Source organism: Ursus arctos, unplaced genomic scaffold (assembly GCF_023065955.2).
Source record: "Ursus arctos isolate Adak ecotype North America unplaced genomic scaffold, UrsArc2.0 scaffold_27, whole genome shotgun sequence".
Classification (NCBI taxonomy): Eukaryota; Metazoa; Chordata; class Mammalia; order Carnivora; family Ursidae; genus Ursus; species Ursus arctos.
In genome coordinates, this window is record NW_026622952.1 from 33,145,856 (window position 1) to 33,172,301 (window position 26,446).

Genomic DNA, 26,446 nt, shown 5'->3' on the forward strand with positions numbered 1-26,446 from the left:
CAATTACAACAAGCTTACCCACTGAGCAACAGATCAAATTGACTTGTTGTGAAAACCAGAATAACTGTAAGCTTCTGTCCCATCTACTGTTGAGGTTTGACGCAAGGGTAATCACTCAGCTGTGATCTGCTCTGCACTCTGCAAAATAATTAGAAATATGCAGAGGAATCAGATGATGAGGATGAAGATAAGATTTAAGCAGCAATGCTGGATATGAGAATATGGCTTAGACTTGAGGTCTGAATTGGGCATCTTACTGCATCCTCTCCCCCATCTGGACTTCTAGCGTCATGGCTGACAATAGTTGCAGTTACAGTGCATACCTTCGGGCAGATAAGGCAGTGTGTGGCCTGCTCACGGCACTGGACAGCCCCGCCCTGGTCGGTAAGAGTAGAATCTATGGCACGCTGAATCCAAGAGAACACATGAGGCTGGTTACCTGTGTGCCTAATAGATAAGAGTTAGAGAAAAGACAAAGCTTCCTCCCAAATATTAGCAAGAGGCTGGCTGTCCTTTTTAAGAACTAAGACCAGGAGCACCTGGGTGGCTCAGTTGGTTAAGCCTTCGATTTTTTATTTTGGCTCAAGTCATGATCTCAAATCATGAGATTGAGCCTTGCCTTGAGCTCCGCATTCAGCACAGAGTCTGCTTGAGATTCTCTCGCTCTCTCTCCCCTCTGCCCCTCCTCCTGCTCATGCTCTCTCTCTAAAATAAGTAAGTAAATAAACAAATAAATAATTAATTAATTTAAAAAAGAGAAGAAGAAGTGAGGCCAGAAATAAGAAAGAGTAAAAAATATTCTATATGTTTCTACTCTCCTGGATTATAAACTGCTTTTGAGCAGAGAACATTCATTAATACAGCACATACCCATTGACTGTACAATGGGTCCAGTACTCTACCTGGTGCTGGGCATATAGAGGTGAAAGATTCAGATATATTCTATGATCTCATGGGATGTAGACTCTTAGGCTAAATACATATATAAATATAAATATATATATAATTCATAATTCCTTTCACTGTGTTTTATAGTCATGGTACCTAGCATATCATCATTCACTCATTCAGTAACATTTATTATTTGCACATTACATGCTCTGTGCTGTGATGCATCTGGACTTCATAATTTTTTTCTCAAAATTGACTCCCACAAAATAACAGGATGGGGGGAGACAGAAACAAATGAAATGAAATCCATGAATAGAAAGCTAATTTGTATTAATACCTTTTTTTTTTTTTTTTTTTTTTTTTGAGAGGGAGAGAGGGAGTGGGGCAGAGAGAGGGAGAATCTTAAGCAGGCTCCGTGTCCAGGTCCAGCACAGAGCCTGACACAGGGCTTCATCTCATGACCCTGAGATCATGACCTGAGCCGAAATCAAGTGTTGGATGCTTAACTAACTGAGCCACCCAGGCGCCCTTGTTTTATACTTTCAAATTATAATCTGTCATTTATAAATATATTCATCTACACAGACTAAATCAACAATGAAGAAACATCATGTTTCCCGGATCCAGCTCATTGATTTTACGTTGCACCAACCTGTAGAAGTTTCCTCTTATTCTAACTAATCAACCTTTTGATAACTTGTTATTCATATAAGATCTTTAAATTTTCATTTATCATTATGATGTTCTACAGGCTGCTTACTAAGTAAAATGTATCCTGCAAATTTCACGAGAGTTTTACTTCTACATAAATGATAAAGGTAGCAAGTACAAACACTAGTTCATACAGAGGTGCAGTGCAAAGAGATGTCCAAAGATACGGTTAGGGATTTTACTACCTACCAGTTACAACCTTGGACAAGGCATTTTAGACACTCTGAGCCTCAGGGGACATAGAATAACAGTGAGTTCAAGTGGTGGCCTTCAAAATAGCTCATCTAAGTAGGAATGACCCAGGAGTGAATAGGTGTTTCTAAAATCAAAAGTACATGTCCACACCTGCTTGAGAGATATAGTTGCTTGGTGAATTAATAAAAGTACAAGCTAGGAAAACCTCCGTTTATTTCCAGACCACATTCAAATCGTGGGTATTTGTATTAAGTTGGCCTTTTAAGCATAGATTAAAAAGGTATGTGCTGTGAGTGATTCAAAGACAATAAAACATGGTTCTTTCTGTTAACAAAACGAAAGCCTATGTAGAGAAACAAGACAGCAACTTATGCATAAGATAACGAACAACACAGGGTCATACATAAGCACTGAAACTTACTTCTGCTAAACTTGAGTAAAGAAGGAGAAGAGGATGGTCTTGATGAGAGACAGGACTTCTAACCCTGGTTCTAGCCCCTTCTACAAGCTGTTCACTAAACTCTAAGGACTCCAGTTATGCCTTCTATACAATGTGGTTAAGTATCTGTACACCATAGGGAAGGGATGAGAATTCAGAGGAAGAATTGAGGTGAAGTACTTACAATAATGTCCCAAAATAATTGATATCTAAGTAAATATTAATGTATCTTCCCATTCTTTCTCTTTAATCATTTGACAAAAGAGACATCAGTTCTGTCCAACTTAGAGAGCTACTTTAAGAATAAAATGAGGTTATATTTGTGACAGTTTTGAATGTTGTCAAGATTAAAATGATTGTGAAGTATTACTATTGGTAATGGGTTTCTTGCACTCATTATGCCAAAAGACTTTACCAAGAAATATAATTATATTCCAGAAGACTTCAAATAATCATATAAATGACAAGAGCACAATGAACTACCACTTGAATGTGGGTTCCAACTTATGTTCACTTTAGCAGAGGGGGTACAAGGGCTCCTTCAGGTACAGCCAGGGGATGGGGCCACTATCTGCAAAGACATAGCCGGCTGAGTTCATGAAAAAGCATCAGAGCTCTAACTCTTCTGGTGTTGGTTCACAGATGACAGCAGGTGGCAGAAGCTAGAATGAGTATAAGAAACACGTGCCTAACAGAGACTGTGTTTATCCTATACAGAGTACTGATTTTGGAGCCGTTATACTTGCGTTCAAGCTCTGTTACCACCATCTACCCTATGATCTTGGTTAAGGGTCTAGCTTCTCTAAGCATTAATATCCTCATTTATAGAGTAGGCCTAATAATTAGGCTTACTGCATGGATTGTTTGCAGGATAAAATGGGTGCCTTACACATGGTCAGTGTTCAGTGAATTTTAGCTATTATTCTTAAGTCTAAGTAAGGGAAAATAGGATATAGTCGTGTGTACATTTATTAGAGATAAGTCAGTCAGTGGAACCAGAAGGATAGGGATGGCAGCATGTGCTTCCTGCCTCCTGAAGCTTGTGGAGGAGGTTGCTACCCTGGCTAGACCGTGAGAGAGGACGCAAGGTCATCCTCCATATGTAACCAAGGTGGAAATGGAAGGAATACCCAGTGGACAAATGCAAGACGAGGAAAGCTGTGCAAGATTTAGGGAGGCCCAAATAGAACTTCAGTACTGAGCAAAGAAAGGTGACATGCAGTATGTAGACCATATAAATGCATGGTGGTGGTCATATTTCTCTCTGATCGTCTGTCCTGTCGATCTGAAGTCACTGACTTCCATCCAAAAGCACGGCACAAAACAGCTACATAATACCTGAGCTCTATTTGAATGAGCGAGGCCTCAGCATCCTCAGTGTTTGCTATTACTGCCTTCACTCTCCTTTGCCAAGATGTGTGAAAGCATTCTTTATTTACCCGTGAAAGTTGAGTAGGCAACATAGACAGATTTAAATTAGATAACGTCTATGAAGAATTTAGTCTAGCCATCTCTTTTCCTTAGTGTGGAACATTCATTAAATGAGAAAACCCATTCTGTAAGGGAAATGTGGGATATACATGCATATTGCAATTTAGACTGCTTAGGGTAAATATGAAAAGCTTCATTTTGCAAAGATCGATTACAAAGGCTCCTATAGCAAAATATTAAGGCAAAGGCATGAAGAAGCAGGCGATTTCTGCAGTGGCTATTTAAGAAAGAGTTGATTTTCTTGGGTAGTGGCAAATAGTGACGTTGGTAGTTGCCAACAAGAAGAAATCTATCCCGATGTGCTTTTAAAATCATGGATTCTGTTTATCCTTAGCTCGGCCTCACACAGAAACAAACCAAATAATGACCGTGAGTTGATTGCTTTCCCTTTTCTATTTTTAAGTTAGTTAATTGTAGGTAGTTGCTGTGAGTGCCATATTTACTATTTCACTTTTGCAGCTTTCAGAGAGACAGAAATCCTGCCCCCCCCCACCCCTCGTCATGAGCATGGTATGTTAAACTGTCCCAAACATTGGCAGTGCTTTGACAGATGAACATAATCAACAAACACTACATACATGGTCAGGCAAGGCTAATTTAGAGTGTTGCAAATTAGCGCTACATGGAAGAGAGACCAGTGTGGTAAAAATTGGATGTGCGGAACTGCCACGTGACAGGCTCTTCTGTGTTGTGATGCTGTTTTATTAGTGTCTCCTAAGATCTAAGGCAGCTTTGCCTGGGTTTTGCATCTGCAGTGATCATGTAACTATGTAAGTGGGCCCAAGAGCAGCGCTGTGAGCAAGAGCATGTTTTTGCATAGTATTTGTTCTGAAATATGGATTAGTAATGAGCGTTGCAAATAGGACTTGTCAGAAGCGAACCACAGAGACTTTTTGCTAAATCAAAGATCCATTCCTTCGCAAAAGATAGACTTATATTCCGTAGCTAATGATTTGTCCCAAGATCTGATCAGTATCCTTCAAACATACAGTTGATTTTAAGTGAGCGCCATTGAAAAATACATCTCCACGCCTAAACACTGCATCCATTATGAAATCTGAACGTGTGTTCAGTACAACGTATTATCTAAAAATATTAGGGGAAAAATTGAGTAACTTTAAAATAAATGAAACTTCAATATTCAATTTGCTTGATATTTTCAAGCAGAATTAGTTTTGAGAATTAGTATTTTAGTTCATTTATTATTGGAAAAGACCTTACTAGCTTATTCAAGCAAGAAAATTACCCCAAAAGCTTGCAAGATTTATAATGCTTAGGGAAAAAAAAAAAAAGGCAATTCAAAACCTAATGAGACATTTTAGGCCTCATTTACATCTCTAACCTGACCCATTTTCTGCAAAACGTTTTTGTTGGTAATTTACATACTAAAAGCTAGTTATTTATCCATCCCTAACCAAAAAGTTGATGAGATTACTAATACCATAGTGAAGTTAACATTACCCTAAAAGCTAAATATGGCCATTTCTAGGAGGTAGACTATTGAGTCATTTATTTAGCTATAATCTCCATTACATGCTGGCGGTGCATCCAAATTCTGAAAGGATGACATGAAAGCTTGAATATCTCATTGCCATACTCATTTTATTGGCAGGAATAGTTCCAGGAATGCACACTTTGGAAATGAAGCACATTAAGGTGCTGTGCGTATAGACACACACGTATCTACCCCGGAAAATAATGCAGTGAAATGCATTCTCTGAAACCATGATAAACATTTATAGCCCTAAACTTTAGTTTATAAATATACGTAGGTTTATACAGTTTTATTACAAATATATTTATAGTTTTATCAACATATATTACTTTTCCTATTTTATATATTTATATTTGAGTATATATTATTGTTATATATTTTATTATTTGGTATGTAGTATATATGGTATATATAATATCACTATCTGTTGATAATTGTTACCTTAATAACTTACTCTCAAAAAATAATGAGTTTATAGTAACTTGGCTAATGTTCATAATATAAGCACCTATGAAATATGAACTATTGATAGATTTCTAATGTATGTGGGCATCATTTGGGCACATGTTAAGAGTTACACTCCAAGACTGTCAAGACCGTCCTGAGGTATAACTTGCCTTCCTCCTAGTTTGAACCCCCTGTCTAAGTGGCATACACTGTATGCTACCAAAACCCAGAAATTGACAAGTGCTTCATATACCTGAGCGGTTCCTTTTCCAAGGAATTCCTCACCAGCACGCATCGTGCATCCTTTTATAAGTTCCTGTCCTTTGGAGCAGTGTTCAGCCTGTTTAGTTTGCTCAGTAGCTCCTGCAAACCCTCCTGCCTAGATTACTTCAGCATTTCATTGTGATCAGGCCTATCTGATACAAAGAGGACCCAAATTCTACCCTTCCAGCGGTCTTAGAAAGCCCAGAGTCTGAGGAGCCATCTGAGACCGCTGCAGGTCCACACCCTCCCTGGACAAATGCAGCTCTTTCCTACTTTATTTTCCTTGGCTCTATGAGTTTCAGATTATATTTGTTTTCAGAAACTCTGTTTGCTGTTGTATTCTTCCTGTTCGTGGAAGATTTACAAGAGGATACACAATCGATTATAAGCAGAGAAAACAAACTTCAGTAAATGTAATTACTAAACACTCATCTGCAAAGTACCTTGCCGTTCACCAAACCCTATTATCTTATGACATGTTGCAAATCCTGTTTTTGCTTCCTGTCTTGAGGCTGTCAAGTGCTGTTCACATCGCAGCCACTGCCTTCATAGCTCTTACCGCCATCACAGTTACGACTACCACTAAAGCTGGCTCAGGAGAAAAGCCACATGAAGAGTTCGATTTCTCAACTCTTGGGAGTAGTTTGAAAACGTAGGTTCTGGTGGCCCCATATGCTGCGTACCAGTCCTCCAAAGGACGTGCTGCAACTGACTGGATTTCTACTTGGCCCCCTGGAATATCTTTGGATAATGTATCTAGTGCTATAAGCAATTGCTAATATTCAATGACTTTTTTTGTGTGTGAAAACTTTTTACTTTGTGTGGATTTCCCCAGTACAACATGGTAAATGATATACACCAACTCTACATTTTTAATTACATGTTAACATCATATGGCACAGCAAAACATTTTGAGGGGGGATGGGCGGGGAGAGTCCTGGGCTTGATCTATGAAGATAATATCATTTGAACACTACAGTTCTTATGCCCTCATTTCAAAGCTATTTCGTGAAGATCTTAAACTATTATGGCACTTTTAACATTTCCCAGAAATTAAATATATGTTAAGATTCCATGTCTACCAGTTCCTTTTCAATTATTTTTTCTAGAAATGTTGGATAATACTTAGTATGGATTAGTAATGAAGGACCCCGCCCTTGTGGCACCTAGAGTTCATAGCAGGAAACCAAACCAACAAAAAGACCACAAAACAATAGCATAGTGAGTTACATTAGAAGGAAATGAACGGAAGGTTGTAATATTCAGTAATGGAGAGAGGGTTAGTATTTAGATACGGTGGTCAAGAAGACTAACTGAGCAGAGGACATTCAGATCAAGACTAAAAGGTGAGAAGGAGCCAGCCACGTGAATCTAATAGGACTAGCATTCTAGGCAGAGGAGGCCAGTGAAAGATTCTAACGCAGTAGAGCACAGCGTAAATAGAACTGGAAGAAGGCCTATGGTTGGAATATGTTGGTGTATGTTAGGGTAGTGCACACAGATGAGATTGAAGAAGTAAATGAAGAAAGACCATGACCAGGGGCGCCGGGGTGGCTCAGTCAGTTAAGTGTCTGCCTTTGGCTCAGGTCATGATTCCAGACTCCTGGGGTGGAGCCCTGCTCAGCGGGGAGCCTGCTTCTCCCACTTCCTCTCCCACTGCCTGCTGCTCTGTCTTCTTGTGCTCTCTCTTTCTGTCAAATAAATTTAAAATAAAGAAAAAAAGAAAAAGAAAGAAAAAACATGACCATGGTACCAAACATTGGGCCCCATTAACATTCCCTGAATTGCATTCACACAGACAACTATGGCCACCACCCCTGCCCACCCCTCCTATCCTGGGCAGTACCTGCCCCTGAATAAGCTCACTGTGTACAGGAGCACGGTAAAGAAAATGTGTTTTCTGAGGAGAGGCCAGCTCCCAGGAGAAAGAGATGAGAAGAGTCTAGGTTAAAATCATCCAGATGTGTTCTCAGCTCAGCGATCAGTAAGTCACTTCACCTTCCCTGGGACAGAAGTTGCCTAGAGACTGCTATACTAATGGAATGCCCATAAAATGGAAGGAAACCCTAGGAATGGCAAAGGAGCTTCACCTAACAGTGGTGTTGTCTCCTTCATCCTTCTAGAAGTAATAATCTATCATTTTATAAGGGTAAATTCTGTCCGTAAAGTTGAATTTATTTCCACTGCTACCAGCATCCATTATGTGTGCTATTGTAAGGTGAACAGAGTATATATGCACAATACGTGACCACATCAGACCTGAATACTCTAACTTGAATAGCCTAAGACAATTAAATCCATTGGCAAGAACATCAGAACCAGAATCTTGATGAGCCTGCCACTTAACTATAGGCATCCATATGCTTTTGGAGTTTTATTTATATCTTAAGCGAATATTGTATACCTACCAATACACAATTCTATCAAATTTAGCCATTTATTTCTCTTTTCCAGGAAAAAAAAAATACTTTGAAACTCACGGAACTGCAAATATTGAAACCTAAGAATTACCGATACAATTGGTAATTTTGTATATGTAGCTTATTCACGTGCAGTCATAGTGATTTGTTGGTCTCTAAGGAATGCCCTTCTCTCTCCAGGCCAAGAGCTGTTTTCTAAGGAGTGTCGCTTCCTGAGAAGACTGGGTGGCCCCCATTCTCCACGTAGGCAGAGCCGGGGGCTTAGGCACTGGAGTTTGCTGGCAGCCAGCCCACCGGAGCTTCAGGAACAGCTTCCTGGTGGGACTACAGACGATGGTGAGTGCCCATGTGAGGCCAGGAGCTTTGATAGCCCTGTCTCCTGGAGAAACTTGTTTTCTGATTTTCCAGTCAGTCCTGTCATTCTCTGAGACATAGCTTCTTAGGAACTGCCAAATATCTACCTTTTCTCTTTACATTTTGTGCACCCTGCCCATAGCCAGCGTACTTCTGTAAATAAATGGCATCTTGCTTTTTCTCTGTGCACAAGCATGCCATGCCACACATGCCAGCCCACAAGCAGAAAGAAAGAAAGTGGGCTATTTTGTAAGTCTTTAATCCCAACATCGCACTTCTTTCAACATCAGTTAGAAATAGCTATTATCAAGTGTCCAGCTGCCAGGAGCCTTTGAAATCCAGTAATTATTCATGAGAATTTTATAGAGAAGAGGGAGAAAACATAAAATAGCTTTGGTTCATAAAACAAGAAAGATAAATGTTGCCAGAAAAAAATCTATAACAAGTGTGTAGTGAACTATGTGAATGAGAATCTGTTGTACGCTAGTGAGATCGTTAAATGGAAATCGAGGATATTTGCTGTGCTAATGAGCAGATCCTGTGCATCTACATAAAGCGAGTTTATTTCATAAGATAGATATAAATCTAATTTTTGGTGTTAGAAGATTGTTGGGCCTGCTGATGAGTATGTTGTAAAGCAAAACTTTTATAAAGCTGAATTTTTTGTTTTCCTTTTTCGGGTGTTGTTAGGGTCAAAGATTTTGATTTGGAATTTCCAAGTTTTTTCTAAACATAATTATGATTTTATTATCCACTTTATAAACAAGAATTATAAAAAGCGGAAAAGCATAGAAATTTACTACTTGGTGTATCATCTAACCTCTAAGCCCTCCATTCTCTTACGGTCTCTGACTCTATCCAGAGAGAGCTAATACTGGCATGTGAGGCAGGCAAAGATTGAGAGCGGGAATTCTATAGAACGTCTAAATGTCACAGGTGTTATTGGAATGCAAATGCACTTTTCTATACATTTTCTGGGTATTATATATAGCTAGAGTGCTACACCATATTTTTACACTTTCCTTTCTGACTTTGTCACCTATTACCTTTTCCCAAGTTACTAGAAACTAAAAATACCCTCATGAAATTAAGAGCACGGATGCTTTGGCAAATAAAGATGGTGCAAGTTTTTTGCTGTCGTTAGGATGTAGGCTATATATCATTTTCCAATATTGCTGGTGGGTTGAACTGAACTAATTACGCACTGCGAGAAATCTTTCTGACATGGGACTGCTGTCTGTCAACATGGGATAGATTTTACTTTGGAGATAAGTAATTTGGGTAATCTAATTATTTGAAGAAGGAAGGAGGGTAAAAATGAGTAATAAAATTATAGGAAAATTATATTTCAGTAACAGAATTAAAAGTTAGAAAACACATGTAATTAATGAAGGGGTTCATTTTATTTGGTATCTTAACCATAAAATCAGAGTCTTTACATTCTTTCATTGACAGAACTCGTCATTAAGTTTTGCAGAAATTAAAATTAAGAAACAATTTCCTTTCAGAGCAAAGTGAGATGGTACATTTTTCGTTGAATACGTTGTGTTAAAATGTATGAAAAAACCTGTCACTTATGTCATTCTGCATATTTTTAAGTCAAATTGTTCATTGAGCTACTAATTAATTTGTAGGAAAAATGCTGTATTTAAATGATATCCTCATTTACTTACCGATATTACTTTAATGGGTAAAAAAAAAAGCATGTGGCATTTAGCACAGGCATTCTTTAAGCCCGTGAACGTTGAGATTAGCCTGTGTTCTGTCTGATGATATCACCATAGCATCATTTATAGTCAAATGCGCATTTTTATAAGTACTATAAGTCACAAATATGATGGGTTCTATTCCTTATGATAGCATTTGTGGAGTTAGTTACCTGAGTAATATTCATTGCAAGCACTTTCAGAGTAATTTTGCAGAAATAAAACAAGTCTTGAAGGGCTACAACTGCTTTCTTACTAGAGACAGAAATATTTTAAGAAGAAAAAAATCATCTGCTCCTTTTCCCCCTAATGATTTTATTGTCTTTTGGATCGTGGGAATTTGCTGTGGGAAAAAGGTGTGTTGCACTTCAGAATTGCTTTGCCTATCTGGGAGCTTGAGCCTCCAATTCAGAATGTGAGCTGACTTGTTCAGATGACGGCAGTTTCTCATAGTCTCCTGTTATCATTTAAATGTCTGTTTATGTTTTGACAATATTCTTCAGTGGAAAGCATAGAAAAGGACAAAGTTCACGTCTTGAAACTTCATTTGTAAGCCCAGATGCATTATTCTAACTATGCCATAATATATGCTTTCGCTAAGGAGAATGAAAATCTCATTTTGGCTTTGCCACTGCAATAATTTTCAGTTACAGGCTATAATTAATCTGAATAATGACAACAAAAGAAACAAGAAATTTTAGTCTTTAGTTAAAGAAGTTTAATGTAAGCAACATTCTTCCACTTAACAAATATTTATGTGCCAGGAACTTTGTTGCAAGGTGTTGGGGATCATGAAACTCACACCTACACTGTGCTATCATTACAGGTTTTTCTGAGCGATATACACACTAAAGCACAAAATTTTATCTTGGTTTACATGTAATGGGCAGAGCTGCTACTGTCATGGAAAGGAAGAAGAGGCACATTGGGGATTTATTATCAAAGTAGACTTGAAGCTTAAGGTAGCAATGTAAGGAAGAGCCACGTAGGCAGCAGCAAGAACAGGTACAGGATTCCAGAGATGGGGCACTGCCTGGCACTCATGTTGAACTGAAAGGGGTCTGCTGTGTTTGGAGCACAGAAAGCAGAGAGGACAGTAGAGATCATACTGCTACAATGAGTGAAGGAAAGGACCTTGCAGATCCTATTGAAGAAATTTTATCTATTCTAAGTCCATTGAGAAACTATTGGGGAACTTCAGGCAGGCAAGTGATGAAGTTAGATTTCTATTAAAAAGTCATCACTTTGGGGGTGCCTGGGTAGCTCAGTCGATTAAGCATCTGCCTTTGGCTCAGGTCATTATCTCAGGGTCCTGGGATCGAGCCCTGCATCAGGCTCCCTGCTCAGCGGGAAGCCTGCTTCTCCCTCTGCTGCTCCCCCCTGCTTGTGCGCTCATTCATTCTCTCTCTCTCTCTGTCAAAGAAATAAATAAAATATTAAAAAAAAAAAAAGTCACTCTGGGGCACCTGGGTGGCTCAGTCATTAAGCATCTGCCTTTGGCTGAGGTCGTGATGCCAGGGTCCTGAAATTGAGCCCTGCATCAGGCTCCCTGCTCAGTGTGGAGCCTTCTTCTCCTTCTGCCGTTCCTTGTGGTCTCTCTCTCTCACAAATGAATAAATAAATCTTTTTTTAAAAATCACTCTGGGGTCACCTGGGTGGCTCAGGTGGTTAAGCATCTGACTCTTAATTTCAGCTCAGGTCATGATCTCAGGGTCATGAGATTGAGCCCCACATCAGGCTCTGCACTAGACATGGAGCCTGCTCAAATTCTCTCTCTCCCTCTCCCTTTGCTCCCCCCCCACTCTCCCATTGTCTTTCTCTCTCTCTCTCTCTCTCAAAAAGAAAAAAAAAAAATCATCACTCTGATTTATGTGTGAAGAAGAGAACAGACACAGAAAGGAGAAGATAATGGGAAAACCAATTTGGCAGATTTTACACCAGTTTAGGAAGGAAAAAGTGTGAAGGTGTAAGGGTCTGGTAGAATATGGAGGCAAGCACATGGATTTCATGCTGGTTAAAAAAGAGAGTACACTGGATGGGTTAGAGAAGAGAAAGAAGAGCTAAAATGACCGTGTGTTTCTGGGTGGAGAAACATGATAGTCTTTTTAATTTTTGTTGTTTGGTTTGAAGTGTCTACAAAATATCCAAAATGGATAGAATATCTGTGGTTCTGGAACCCAGAAATCTGGACAGAGATTTAAATTTGGAGTCATTGTCTTTTACATGGTAACTGAAGTCAAGATAGAAAATGAGATTGCTTGGAAAGAGGTCATAGGGAAGTAAAAAAGAGAGTCCTGAACAGAAAGAACCTGAAGTTCTCCAAACTTTAGTGATTGGGTAGAGAAGAAGCAATTGAGAAAGGAGAATGAGAAGAAATAGAGAAATAAGGAACACATAGAAAGTGAGATTGTTTTAGGAACCAAGGGAAGAAGAGAGTCTTTTAACAAAGTGCTGAAAGGTCAGTAAGATGAGAATTTTGAAGTATCTCCTTGAAGTAAACAACAAGAATATCATGAGTAGCCTTAGCAACAGATCTTCGATAACGATAACGCAGTGACCCAAATTCAAATGAAAGACAGTTGTTGTATAAATGATAGAAGAAGGAATAAGATCAGCAAATGCAGAAGACTCTTTTCAAAGTTGACTATGAAGTTGAGAACATAAATAGGAATGCATAAGGGGAAAGGTGTTTAATGGTCCGTAAAATTCTGGAGAATATTGGCAGAGATGGGGTGCAGCTATCCACTGTAGAAGAAGGTCTTAAAAGGGGAAAGGAGTATCTCTCGCATTGTATCACAAGAGAGAGAGAGGAAAGGGTGGATACTATTGTTACAAGATTTTGTTGGTTTGATGATGGGAAATTAAAGTGTTTGCTGTGGGAAGGATGATCATGTTAAAAATAATGGCAGCAATAGAATCATGGGGGAGAGGAGAGTCAAGAGTTTTTGAAATAGTCATTATATCGACTGGAGAAGAATAACAACTAGAGAAATGCAGTGGAAGTGCTCAGTATTGCTGAGACATTGAAGTTGGTGACTATGACTTTTCAGAGGACTTACATGATTTTCTCCAGACCCCCAGCAGGAAAACTCATATAGTGGTATTAATTCAGGATGGAATTTTCCAAATAGTGTGGAAAGAACAAAACAGCATGAGACTGCAAGATGGTGATAAGAGAATAATTATTTGCGGGGCCATTGATACCAAGCAGCATAGGAAAGAAACAAAGACCAGAAAACCAGGTGTGATGGTACTGATGGAGCCACATAAAAGATTGAGTGAAAGTCACTGAGCCAGTAGGGCAGAGGGAAAGAAGTTTGTGGTGAGACAGAAGGATATTTGATTTAACATCTTGAAGTAGAGTTTTAGGTATAGATATCCTATTTTGTGACACTGAGAGTGGGTGGCTGAGGTGGTATGGATAAGAAAGTCACTGAAAATGTGAATATCAAGAGACTGAGAGACCAGGTCATGCCATCCAGTGATGGCAGGGATCTGGATGTGGAAAGTCAGTTGCCCAAATCTTAAATTAATGAGGAACCCTATTTAGAATTTTAGCTGTCCACAGCCGAGAGAAGAGATTAAGGGAGGTGTGACTAGGTAAGCATAGACTCCAAGAGTAGTTTTCTCTCAAGACAATGAAGGGATGATGCCCTGTAAATGCTGTGGGGCAAAAGCAGAATACTCATCTTTCATAAATAGTACCATCCTATCTTTATTCCATATGTAACCGTCTGTGTTATGTGGTTTGAGTAAAACAGCACTCTTCAGTCCAAACACCTACGCCATTAGTTGATAGTGATGGCTCCATTGTTTTATGAGAGTCAGGTCCTTCGCCAACTCCCCTTGGCCAACACAGAAATGTTCCATGTCTTAGGAGAATTGCACAGACATTCTTTTGGCACAGTGATCAGAGGATCCTGGGTTTGAAATGAAGCTCTGCCGCTGTGCTGCGTTCTAGCTGGGGATTATAGGTATGCTAATTAACATCTCTGCACTACATATTCCTCATGTGTGAAATAGGGATAAAAATAATAAGTGCCGGCGTGCCTGGGTAGCACAGTTAGATGAGTATCCAACTTTTAGTTTGGGCTCAGGTTGTGATTCAGGGTCGTGGGATTGGACCCCACATTGGTCTCCATGCTCAGGGAAGAGTCTGCTTGCAAATCTCTCTCCCTTTCTCTCTCCCTGCACACTCATGCTCACGCTCTCTCTCTGAAATGAATAAATAGATCTTTAAAATAATAATAATAATTGCCAATGTGGAATTGTGAAGATTGATGGAAAAATGTATATGAAACCAGCTGGCATTACTTGTTACATACAAAGTATTAAATAAGTAGATACTAATGGCATTATTATTATCATTAATCTGTCATGCATCCCATTTACTAATATTTAAGCTCTAATAATTTAAAAAGGCTTCTTGGGGGGCGCCTGGGTGGCTCGGTTGTTAAGCATCTGCCTTCAGCTCAGGGCGTGATCCCGGTGTTCTGGGATTGAGCCCCACATCGGGCTCTTCCGCTATGAGCCTGCTTCTTCCTCTCCCACTCCCCCTGCTTGTGTTCCCTCTCTCGCTGGCTGTCTCTCTCTCTCTGTCAAATAAATAAATAAAATCTTTAAAAATAAATAAAATAAAATAAAATAAAATAAAATAAAATAAAATAAAATAAAATAAAATAAAATAAAAAGGCTTCTTGAGCTAAAATGTGCTCTCTCCTGCCTGCATAGCATTACCCATTTTAAATACCCCCGGAAATGCTCCTTACTCTACACCTGACTAGCACATTCATCTTAAACTAGTGCAAGCCCCAAACTTCTATTTCTTCCACCCCAAAATGTATTCTGTCATCAACCTCTATATAGTGAACAGCTAATCTTAAGTAATAAATCATGTTTCCCGGGCATCTGAAACAAAACATGGGTTAAAGTAGGTGCTAAACAGTGTTTTAATTTAAAATGGTACAAAAGGGAACTTATGGTAGGTTGCTAAAAGAAGTGTTGTTTAATTGTCTTCTAGAAGTAGTACGAGGCTTAGAAAGCAAGTGCAGGAGAGAGGCAGCCTGTTAATCTAAACTGAGTGAGGAAAGTGAGGATTCTTTTCTTTATCCATTTTAAGCACTGTTTTCTGGTTCAGCCAACTAGGAGAATAGAAAATTATGAGTTATAATAATCAATCTTAGAAATGATGGAAATTCAAATATGATAGATATTTGAATAACATTCTTCAAGGGTTTATAAAACATTAAATCGTATAGAAACATATCTAAAAAACCTAGTTAATATTTCAAGGTGTAATAATAGAGTTATTATTGAAATGCATCACTTTTTAAGATGTAATGCCCAACAGGAAAGCAACCGTGTGAGCAAAACTTCAATTTTTAAAAAAATATAATTAAATGATACCGGGTTGTTTACATATCGGTGATATTGGTGCTAATCTGATGGAACAAAGCATCAACTACAAAGAGGTATAATTAGCTTAGTCTTTCAACATATATTCACTGCATTTTTTAAGAAAGTTAAAGGGAAAAAAGCTTACAAGTCTGAAAGTAGTGGTTCAACTTAATTTTTCATGTTAGTGACCTCTAAGGTTGTCCTCCAACAAGAGCATCAAATGGAAGAGATTATAGAATGGGCATTCCTAGCAATAGAAATCAGACATAACATGAGTAAACTACTGTTCTTATATTATGATGACAGGGACAAAGGCAGCTAGCGTTCACTGAGCATTTCTCTGCTGAAAAATCTTATGAACCCTACTTATGGCATATCTCCTTTAATCGTCATGCACTAACTGTTGTCCCCATTTTCATATTTAAAAAAGATGATACTAAAAAAAGTTGACTTAGTAGAAAGTACAGCTATTAAGTGACAGAGCTGGAATCTGAATTCTGTCAGATACCAAAGTCAGTATTCTGATCACTGACGTATGAACCCTCAATTTATCCTTGGATTGTCTAGAGAGCCTTGGACCATTAACCTATTTATTGCAAGCTCTTAGCCAATTTGTTCTGATCTTGATATAACACAGATAAGGCAGTTAAGAGTTTAAAACCAAGGAATGAACAAATGATTTATGGAGTCTAAGAAAATGCAGCAGAACTGCTAGAACAAATTTTGTCAAAATTTGTCATTTTCTTTCAAAAATTTTTAGACTGACAAAGCAGGAGTTGGAATTCTAAGCTGATATAACAAAGCTCCTGTCATAATAAACTTAAGAACAAGAGGCTGAAAGGGGAGCTAGATCATAGAACAGATAGGTCATACTTGTGCTGAGAGTTTGTATTACCAAATAATTATATTGACAAATGAAGTTATAGGTATGGTTATGGAAGTTATAGATTAAAAGCAAGGTTTTAAATGTGTAAAACATTTTTCAAAATTTTCTATTTAAAATATTTTTTTAAGATTTTATTTATTTATTTGAGAGAGAAGGAAGAGCACAAGTGGGCAGAGGGGCAGTGGGAGAGGGAGAAGCAGACACCCTGCTGAGCAGGGAGCCCAATGCGGGACTCGATCCCAGGACCCTGAAATCATGACCTGAGCTAAAAGCAGATGCTTAACCGACTGAGCCACCCAGGCACCCCTGTTTAAAATATTTTAGAAAATATTTTGAAACAATAATGTATTAGGGATTTTTAAAAAGATTTTATTTATTTATTTGAAAGAGAGAGAGAGAGCAGAGGCAGAAGGAGAGAGAGGGAGAGCAGGGAGCCCAATTTGGAACTCCATCCCAGGACCCTGGGATCATGATCTGAGCCAAAGGCAGATGCTTAACCAACTGAGCCACCCAGGTGCCCCATATTAGGGATTCTTAAGTTTATAGACAGAGTAAAAGATTTTAATTGCAAGACTGAACTCTCTGAATAATTAAAAAATTTGATTCAGAATTGTCCATAGACTGGTGTAGACATTTTGAAAAGAAAATATGAGCTCTCTATATCTCATCTCTTGCACTGGGGTAATTTATTTGTGGTTTGAACATTTAGTAGACAAGTTATTTCCCAGCTGATAGATAACATTAGTACAGGGATATTCTTCCTCTAGAGAAAGTCTTTAAAAGTATTCGAGTTCCTCATGAACAGAATTTGTAATAAAACAAAACACAAGAGAAAGTGTATTAAACCTAAAAGGGAGCGTTTATTCAAAGTTTGTATTTTATAATAGAAGATGATTTTAAAATAGTGACCATGGCATTTCAAAATGATTTCTATTCATTTTTAATTTCTTGATATTGAATAGCATATAGAAAGTAAATGTCAGTGGGCTCTACAGGAGCTTAAACTTGGTGAAGTATTAATCCTGTTGGTAAGCAGCTTATTATGAAAGATACAAGTCAAAAGAAGGCAAAGCAAACAGAGACATCAATATGTTTTCCTCAAGTTTAGAATTATTATTTATTTTAGAAATTCGAGTCAATTTCATTATTCTCCCTCCTTCTTGGTAGTCAATTTATTGTTTAGGGCTCTCTCGATTAAACCCTGTCACTTCAGGGGAAGTTCAAGAGAATAGTGCATTATTGATATTACAGAAACAGTTGTTACTGATCAATACATTTTGAACCACATACGGGTATATCTTTAAGGACATAATTCATCAAAAACAGGCTTACTGGGGCTCTTCATGCTATTTTCATTGATTTTCCCTTTGTAGGAAGACACGGCAGATACTCTATATGTGACATAAGAATTATATTCAAAATAAAGAAGTCAGTTGCTCAAAAAATGCTCAGTTACAAAGAAAAAATCGAGTGTAAGGATTTTAAAGGCGAAATAAAATTGAATTCAAGTTACTATTCTCACTTTTTAATATCCTGTGCAGAAAATGTAATTGAATGACTTACATTTTTTTTTTAAAGATTACACATAAGGAATACCAAATTCAAAGTGTGAATTCCATTCTTGACTTACTGTGCGAAATAGAGGTAGAAAATTACTTTTATTTAGTTTTCTTATTGCCACTGCAAAGCTTTCTTTTAAATTTAAAATTAAGTATAAGCATACATTGCTTTATGCTGTGTGTGTTCTATGTATTTGTCTGTTAGGGCAATTCTTAAAAGAGCAATTGGAATTCACATTGTCAAGTCTCCTAAATGAACCCCCATGTACAGCAAATAATTGATCTATTAAGAGAATAATAACCTTCTAATCTAGCAAATCTGCATTCTTATATATAACGTTAGCTTAAAATCAAGATACCATATTCTTTTCAGTATTCTCAGAGAATCTGAAATGAGGGCTAAAGGAAAAGGGGCCTATCTTAAATTGTTTTGAGATAGAAAAGTACTGCTCAGCAGAGGTAGTAGGAAAGAACTGATCTGCAAGTAAGGTTTATTCACTTTTTAAAAAGTGACTTTTGTTTGTTTTCTGAAATCCAGTTATTTTAGTTCACATTCTGCATTTTAACCCCAATATCTGCCCCAGTAGTCCATTATTCTAATGTTCTCATTGAAGGTGCAATCCACCATCCTTGTAAACTGTTTGAGTGAAATGTCTTCCAGGATTGCCATAAAGAAATCCTATTTGTGAAGAAACTAGAGATGTATACACAACTACGTGTGACAACTGACTCAAATAGCCAATGACCGTCCAAACTGCCACTTCATAGGTTCTCTCTCTTGTGGTCCAGCTTCATTTAGGGCTTTACTGATCACCTGATCTCCCCCACTCATTCCTCCCAACACCTCTTCAGTCCTATCCATCTGATGTGTTGCTCTAGTGTATTATTTTCCATAAAATTTTCTCTTCATCACGTGTATTGGTAATTTGTTACTTTTTATTACTGAGCAGTATTTCATTGAATGGATTATTTGATTTATTTATCTATTCACCAATAGAGGGACATTTAAGTTGGGTTGTTTTTTGTTTGTTTGCTTGGTTGGTTGGTTCGTTGGTTAGCTTAAATAAAGATACTACTACTATTTGAGAACAAGTGTTTGCATGGACATATATTTTTATTTCCCTTGGTTAACTATCTTGCAAGTGGGCTTTCTGTGTAAAATATATATTTATTTTTAAGACATTGACAAATGGTTTTCCAGAGTGCTCATAGCATATTATATTTGCATGATCAATATATGAGACTTTAATTTGTACCATATTTCCACCAAAACTTGGTCTTGTCGGTCCTTTTAATTTAGGTCATTGTAGGGATTATGCAGTGGTATTTCATGGAGGTTTTAATTTGGGTATCTCTAGTTGCTAGTGACATTGAATATTTGTATGTGCTTATTGGTTGTTGGGACATCTTTTTTTATTTTTTTAAGGATTTATTTATTTGAGAGAGAGAGAGGGAGAGAGAAATATTGCGGGGAGAGGTAGAGGAAGAGGGAGAGAGAAACTTCAGCAGACTCTGTGCTGAGCGCAGAGCCTGACGTGGGGCTCAATCTCACCACCCTGACATCACCATCTGAGCCCAAACCAGGAGTCCAACGCTTAACCGACTGTGCCACCCAGGTGCTCCTGGGCTATCTTCTTTTATAAAATAACTATCTGTTCAAATATTTTTCCCTTTAAAAATACAGTTATTTATCTTATTATTGAGAACTGTGTGTGTTCTGAATAAATCTTTTATCAGATATATGTTCTGCAAATATTTTTTTCCCAGTGCGTGACTTGTCATTTCATTTTCTTAATAGAGTCCTTGAAGAGCACAGGTTTTAAATTTTAGGTAGAGTTTATAATTTTTTTTTTTTTTTTTTTTTTTTTTTTTATGATTTGGGGTGTTGGTATCCTATTTAGGAAATCTTTGTCTAATCTAAAGTTACAAGCATTTTTACCTATGTTTTCTTTTAGAAGCTACATAATTTTGGTTTTTATATTCAGATTTCTGTTTTATTTCTGTTTTTACATATGAACGTCCAATTGTCCCTGCACCCTTGTGTTCAAAGGTCATCTTATCCTCACTGAATTACCTGGAACTCTGCCAAAAACCAATTGCCTATATAAGAATGGGTCTATTTATAGACTATTCTATTCTATCAGTCTTTATACTTCTCTTTTTACCAATAGCACATATTGTCTTAATTACTGTACCTTAATAGGAAGTCTTAGAAATCACATACTACAAATCCTCCACCTTTGTTTCCCTTTTTGAAAATTATTTTAGCTACTATACTTCCCTTACATTGCCTTATATACATTACAGCCTTTTTTTTTTTTTTTTTTAAGATTTTATTTATTTGACGGAGAGAGACACAGCGAGAGAGGGAACACAAGCAGGGGGAGTGGGAGAGGGTGAACCAGGCTTCTCACTGAGCAGGGAGCCTGATGTGAGGCTAGGATGCGGGGCTTGATCCCAGGACCCTGGGATCATGACCTGAGCCAAAGGCAGACGCTTAATGACTGAGCCATCCAGGCGCCCCACTTTACAGCCTTTTAAACTCAAAAACCTATTTGAATTTTGATTGGAACTGCATTAAAAATATAAATCAATCTTGGGAGAATTGAGCCCTTAGCAAGATTATGTCTCTTCTTACTTATTTGGGTCTTATATTCAAGATTATTTTGTAGTTTTCAGTATAAAAATCTTAGACATATTTTTAAAATTTATCTCTGCATATTTTATAATATTAATACTATTTTAAGTGACATTTACTGTAAGTTTTTATTTTCCAATTGTTTGTTGCTCATACCCAGAAATGCAGCTGATATTTGTATACTGATAACTGTATTCTGTGACATTGCAAAGGTCATTTATTAGTTTTAGGAATTATTTTGTGTATTCCATAGTAAAATTGAATACTCATTTCATTTGTAAATAAAAGCAGTTTTAGTTATCGCTTCCAATTTATGATCTCCAATACAAATCTGAGAAGAGATGGAGAAGGTAGACAGTGATGCCTTGTTACTGATCTTAGGGGTAAGACATTCAGGCTTCTACCAGTAAAATGATTTAACTGTAGGTTTGTCATAAGCAACACATATCTGGGGGCGCCTCGGTGGCTAAGTCGGTTAAGTGTCTGCCTTCAGCTCAGGTCATGATCCCAGGGGCCTGGGACCAAGTCCCCCTTTGGGCTCCCTACTCATCAGGGAGCCTCTGCTTCTCCTGTCATTCCTCCTGCTCATGCTTGTGGCTTGTGTACTCTCTCATTCTCTCTTTCTCTCTCTCTCCCCTCTCCTTCTGAAATATTTTTTTTTAAAAAAACAACATATATCTGGGTGTTGCTTTTTTTTTTTTTTTAAAGATTTTATTTATTTATTCGACAGAGATAGAGACAGCCAGTGAGAGAGGGAACACAAGCAGGGGGAGTGGGAGAGGAAGAAGCAGGCTCATAGCGGAGGAGCCTGATGTGGGGCTCGATCCCATAATGCCGGGATCACGCCCTGAGCCGAAGGCAGACGCTTAATGACTGTGCCACCCAGGCGCCCCATGGGTGTTGCTTTTTTATATAGTCTAGCAATCTCTAGCTTTTAATTGGAGTCTACTTTTATTTATATATTTATAGTTTTATATATTTATATTTGATGTTGTTATTGAAATGATTTGGTGAAAAATTCCCAATTTACTTTACTTTTCCATCTGACCAGATGTTGTTTTCATCTTTTTCCCTGTGTTAATTTAGATTAAAGGAGTATTTTTAGTATTCCATTTTATCTCTACTGTAGGCTTATTAGCTAGCTATAGTTCTTTGTTTCTTTGTTTTTTAAGTGGTTGCTCCAGGGCTTTCAGTATACACCTTTAAATTATCACAGACAACTTCTCAGCAGCATTCTACCACTTCTCCTATCCTGTGAGAAACTTGCAACACTGTACCTTCATTTCCTCTCTCATAGTTATCTTGTGCTAGTGCTCTCATACTTTTTACTTTCACGTATTATAACCTCCATAATACACTATTAACAGTGTTTCATTTTAAAGGGTTAATTACCTTCTAAAGAGATTAAAATAAAGAAAAAAAATTGCTACTTAACCAAATACCATTTCCATAGTTCTTCTTCTATCTCTGAACATCCAAATTTATCTTTTACCATTTTCCTTTTGTTTGATAAGCATCCTTTACTATAATTTGCAGTGCATATCTGCTGATGATGAATTCTCTCAGATTTTATCTGACAAAAGGTTTTATTTTATCAGTGTTTGAAAAATAGTCTCACTAAATATAGAACTCTATGTTGACTTTTTTTTTGTAATTTAAGGATGTTGCTTCTTTTTCGACTATCGTTTCATTTCTATTACAATCATTTTTATGACAGTCTATTGTCATTCTTCCTCTATACCTGACGTTCTCCTCCCCTACTTTTAAGCTTTTTTTTTTTTTTTCCTTTATCATTGTTGTGAGCAATTTGGTTATGCTGCCTCTTGGTGTGGTCTATTTGCATTTATTCTGTTTGAAATTTATTGACCATTTTTGGATTGAGGAATTATGGCTTTCTTCAAATTTGGAAAAATGTTAACCATAATTTTTTCAGTTTTTTTGTGTGTCCAGCTACTCCTTTTTTTTTTTTTTTTTTTTTTTTTTTAAGATTTTATTTATTTATATGACAGAGAGACAGCCAGCGAGAGAGGGAACACAGCAGGGGGAGTGGGAGAGGAAGAAGCAGGCTCATAGCAGAGGAGCCCGATGTGGGACTCGATCCCGGTACGCCGGGATCACGCCCTGAGCCGAAGGCAGACGCTTTAACGACTGCGCTACCCAGGCGCCCCTAGCTACTCCTTTTCTAGAACTCTCTTACACTTATGTAAAATAGTTTAATGTTTTTCCTCAGGTTATTGCTGCTCTGTTGATTTTTTTGTCCCTTTGTCTTTTTTCTCCACTGTATTTTGGATTATTTCTATTGCTATGTTTTTAGGGTCAGTCATCTTTTTCTATTAAAGTGTGTTATTTTTCTATTAAACTTATCCAGTTTACTTTTCACTTCAGATATTTTCTCTTCACAAGTTCCATTTCAATTTCTTTTTTCATGATTTTCATACTTCTCATTTTATTTGTGTTTTTTTCAACATTCTTAAATTTATGGAGCATTTTTGTAGTGGTGGCTTTGATGCTCGTTCCTGCTAATCCCATCTTCTCTCATCTGAATTTGTTCATTCAATTGCTGGATTTCCCTCCTAGTTATGACACATATTTTGCTGGGTTTTTGCATGCTTACTGATTTTGGATTGGACAATAGACATTATTACATTTTTTTGGAATCTGGATCTTGTTTTATTCCTTTACAACGAAGTGTTGGATCTTGTCCGAACACGTAGTTAAGTTACTTGTATTTAGTTTGATCCTTTCTATATTTCCTTTTCAGATTTGTTAGAGAGGGTCCAGAGCAACTTTAGGACTAATGAAGCCTCAATATTAAAATGATACTCAATTTGAGAAATGTATAAATTTGTCCATATATTATGATGACTTTCCATTCTAGTTGATGGTGACATAAGCTCCTCTTAAACCCGAGTAATCTCTGAGAATTTCTAGTGGTAGTGCTGCTTCTTTCCAGCTGTGGGCAGTTTCTTCCTATGCACAGACAGATTAAAGATGCAAGGGAGTGGGGACCCATCTGCACACCTCCAGAGTCCTCTCCAACACTCTGCCCTGTGTGTTATCGCTGCCTTGGACTCTCTAACCTCAGTTCTGTATCTCTCCTCCTCAGTGAGATGGCTGGGCTCCTTTTGGATTCCTCCTTCTGTGCTGTGGCTTGGAAACTGCCCCCAGGCAGTAAGTTGGGACAGTCTTGGGATTCACCTCGTTATTTGTCTCAGGGATCAGAATCCTATGTGTTCCATTATGCAATGTCTGAAAACTATGGTTTCTTCATTAAGACAGGATGCTGTATCTGGTTCATGTGACTCAAATATTCTCAGAAGCAGAAAGTTTTCCTTTTTTTTTTTTTTTCTTTTCCTTATTTTTGTTTTTGTTTTCTTTTTTTGAGACGTATTTCATGTGTCATTCTTACCAGGAAACTACCACTAACCCCATTTTTCAACCTGAATCAAGTTCCTACTGAGTGCATCTCCATTCACAGTGATTCCATTAATTATGACACTGATTTTACCTTGCATACTGAGTATTGGCTTCCCTTTCTGCTTCACAAAATGGTCACCTTTGAGTACAGGGACTGCATCTCATTCATTTCCGTGTCCTCAGTACAAGTGCTTCACCTGTATTGGATTAAATCAAAATTTACTACTCCATAACAAACAAACAACTTGAATTATTCTGTCTTGTTCACATGTTGCATACATATCTCACCTTGGTTTTCAAGACTATCCATAATATGGACTAATCCACTATCTGACCTTCTGTACAAGAGCCTCATGGCTTAGCAATGCTGAACAGCCCAGCGTTTATAAAAAACTGCACAACCCACTTGCCCCTAGCCTTTTGCTTCGGCTGCTTCTTCTGGGCAGAATCTCCTCCTCCACGAACCCTACCTATAAAAACCTTGTCCTCTTTTTAACATGCACCTCAAATTCTACATCTTCCTTGATGCTTTTTCTGGTTGACCACCATTTTTTTTTTAACTCCTTGGCAATTTATTCATACTTGTCATGTTTCTGACTTTATCTTTCCTGTTCAGTTCTATTCTGTCCATTCCTGTCTATTCCATAGTATTCTATGTGTTTCCTACTTAAGACTATTTCATATTTAATAACATTATTCTATGTCAACATTAATCTTACCCACAACCTAACCTAATTTTCCCATCCTTGTTCAACTAGATTTTTTTTTCTTTTTAGAATAGAAGCAATGTATTTCTTTTCTTTTAGAGCTGCACTAAAAATAGTGGGCATTCAAGAATTATTTGTTTAATCCAAAATGGAAATAATAAAAGATTTGGGTTGTTGTAATTGTCAGTAGCAAATATTTTAATCGAACAGCTTTATGAGGTATAATTTATGTATAAACTTCACCTTTCTAAAGTGTACAATTCAGGGGCGCCTGGGTGGCGCAGTCGTTAAGCGTCTGCCTTGGGCTCAGGGCGTGATCCCGGCGTTCTGGGATCGAGCCCCACGTCGGGCTCCTCTGCTGGGAGCCTGCTTCTCCCTCTCCCATTCCCCCTGCTTGTGTTCCCTCTCTTGCTGGCTGTCTCTCTCTGTCAAATAAATAAATAAGAAATCTTAAAAAAAAATGAAGTGTACAATTCAGTACTTTTTAGTATGTTCACAGAGTTGTTCAACTATCATCTCTATCTAATTTAAAAACATTTTTAACAGCCATTCATTTTTAAAACCCATACTTACTAGCAGTCACTCTTTTTCCTCTCCCTGCTGCCTGAGGGACTTTGTATCTGCTTTCTGAGTCTTCTTTCTATCTCTGGATTTGCCTGTTCTGTACCGTTTAATAAATATAAATACAAATCATAGAATACGTGGCTTTCTGTGACTGGCTTCTTTCACTTAGCGTCATGTTTTCAAGGTTTATCCATGTTGTAGCACATATTCATTCTTAATTCCTTTTTACGGCCAAATAATACTCCAATGTATGGATATACCCTGGTTTGTTTATTCATTCATGAAGAGGTGAACATTCGGATTGTCTATACTTTTCGGCTACTGTGAATGTTGTGTAGAAGTTTTTTGTATGAACATGTCTTCATTTCTCTTAAGTAAATGCCTGGGAGTAGCACTGCTGAATCATGTGTCAACTCATTAACATTTTAAAAAACTGTCAAAGTTTTTGAAAAGTAGTTGTGTGATTTTCCCATCCACCAAGATGTATAAGCATTCCAGGGTCTGCATATTCTCATCAACACTTATTATCATCTGCCTTTTTTATCGTAGCAAATTCTAGTGGGTTTGATATGGTATCTAATTGTTGGTTTGATTTACATTTCCCTTGCACCTATTTAAATTGAGTATTTTTCATGTACTTATTGGTCAGCTACATATCTCCTTTTGAGAAAAATCTATTCACATTCTTTACCCAACTTTTATCTTTTGTCTTTTTGTTATTGATTCGTAAGAGTTATTATATATGCTAGATAAAATTCCCTTATCAGATACATGATTTGCAAGATTTTCTATTATTTTGTGGGTTGTCTTTTCACTTTCTTGATGGTTTTCTTTGAAGTAGAAATATTTTTGAGTTTTAAAAACT

General features: G+C 37.5%; 1 protein-coding gene across 1 annotated transcript in view; it reads left to right on the forward strand.

Annotated features, from left to right (window-relative positions):
- Window positions 1–26,446, forward strand: part of TENM3 (teneurin transmembrane protein 3) — a 1,574,093-nt gene that overhangs the window by 343,520 nt on the left and 1,204,127 nt on the right. The window contains exon 3 of the mRNA XM_057303360.1: window positions 8,534–8,689. The gene's annotated coding sequence lies outside the window, so the exon portion shown is untranslated. The remainder of the gene's footprint in view (window positions 1–8,533; window positions 8,690–26,446) is intronic.